Source organism: Primulina tabacum, chromosome 4 (assembly GCF_025594145.1).
Source record: "Primulina tabacum isolate GXHZ01 chromosome 4, ASM2559414v2, whole genome shotgun sequence".
NCBI lineage: Eukaryota > Viridiplantae > Streptophyta > Magnoliopsida > Lamiales > Gesneriaceae > Primulina > Primulina tabacum.
The window spans coordinates 43,133,684-43,135,379 of NC_134553.1; the positions used below are offsets into that span (position 1 = coordinate 43,133,684).

Here is a 1,696-nt window from a genome sequence, read left to right on the forward strand (position 1 = left end):
CGGTCCTAGTTCGTCGGAGTGCTGACGTAGCATCAGAAAATATTGACGTGTCATCAGAAATTATTGACGTTTATGATTTAACATCAGCAGTTGGATCAAAATAGTAAAAAATTAAAAGTGGCGGTATCAAAACCAAGAATTTGACAAATCAATAGACCACAAAAAGTATTTCCCTAGTACACTATCAAGATAATCTAATAGGCACTAATAAATATAGATCAAGATATTAATTCTTACATAATGCCATGTTGGCTCATATGCTGAAAGTAATTTGAGTGCAAGCTCCACTAAGTAAATTTTTGTTTCTCTAGTGTTTTTACCATCGTCTGCTACTAATATATATCTGTAACACAGAAACTAATGTTCACTATATAATGTAAATTTTGTAGAGTTAATTTCCTTACATCCAGAAGCAATATAAGATCGAATACCTAACAACAGAAAGAGAAATATCGGTACTTCTTGAATCATATGTATATCTGTAAAGCTGATCTTTTTTTCTTATCTAAGATATGCATTTATATCTATGGAATTTCACGATATTTTTTTTTTTTTTTGCTTGACAAGGACTCAAAAATTATCCATTAATGGTGTTTAGTTAGTTCCACATGATCTGATATATTCCTCTAATTAATCCTTTTCCTTGGCAGGTTCTTCTTAATCATGAAGTTGGTGATTTCTCTCCTCCTTGCTTGTGCACTCATACTTGCAAGTTTCCAAGCTCATGCGGCTACAATATTTATGCCTCCTATCAAGAATCGTCACCTTCTAAGTCAGGAAAGTGATGGAAACGATGTTGTTTCTGTGTCACGCGACGAAGGAACATTTGGTGGCCAGGACAACACTCATCATAGCTATGGTGGTGCAGATAAACCAGCCGTTCATCATTAAGGACCATATGTTTTCTGTATGTCTTTCACGATATATATATAGGGGTGTTTGTGTCTAATTTAACTATATAGTGTGCTTGCATGTTAGATATATAATACCAATGTGTCTAGTACATTAGTGATTCTCGTCTTCCTACCGCTGTGAAATTCGCCCCGATCTAATAAATCGTGACATGGGTACTTTATAACATGTAAGACATATACAGAGGTTTGCTTGAGTTCATAATATAGAGAGCCAACTGATCGTATATACGCCGTATGTTCTACATGGTTTCGTGATTTGAAATACTTGCTATGGTTGATGAACTATATTGTGGCATATCTTGCTTAGATGTGGTTTCTTTGCGATTTTTGTCCATTGCGTTATAAATTTTTAATTTTGACAACATAAAATCAAAATTTCGAACAGACAAACATATGAGGATTATGATTTTCCTAATATGTAATATCTATTACTTTAAACATTTTGAAGTCTCCAACCAATTCCTAGTAGTTCCTCATGCCAGCAACCAAATGATCGGAGTACAATTTAGAGATTAATGTAATTAATGGTATGTTCTTTTCTTTTTCTTTTTCTTTTTCTTTTTTTTTTTGAGTTTATAATCGGAGTATAATTTAGACATTAATGTAGTGTTCTTAATATGCTAGCTACCTTTTGTGTTTAAGAGGAATTATCATCTTCTGTCACACTTCTTGTCTACTAGAATCTCGGGATATAAAAATCTAATTGTGTGCTATAAATATTTTTAATCACAAATTTTTTAACTTGGCATTTCAATGCTGTTTTAAACAATATTTCTCAATTT

At 32.5% G+C, this 1,696-nt stretch overlaps 1 long non-coding RNA gene across 1 annotated transcript; it reads left to right on the plus strand.

Moving 5' to 3' along the window:
- The first annotated feature begins 297 nt into the window (after positions 1-297).
- LOC142541658 (uncharacterized) lies at positions 298-1,142 on the plus strand. The gene is made up of 2 exons (XR_012819441.1): positions 298-455; positions 651-1,142. It is a non-coding gene; the product is annotated as an uncharacterized LOC142541658 (long non-coding RNA).
- Positions 1,143-1,696: the final 554 nt, after the last annotated feature.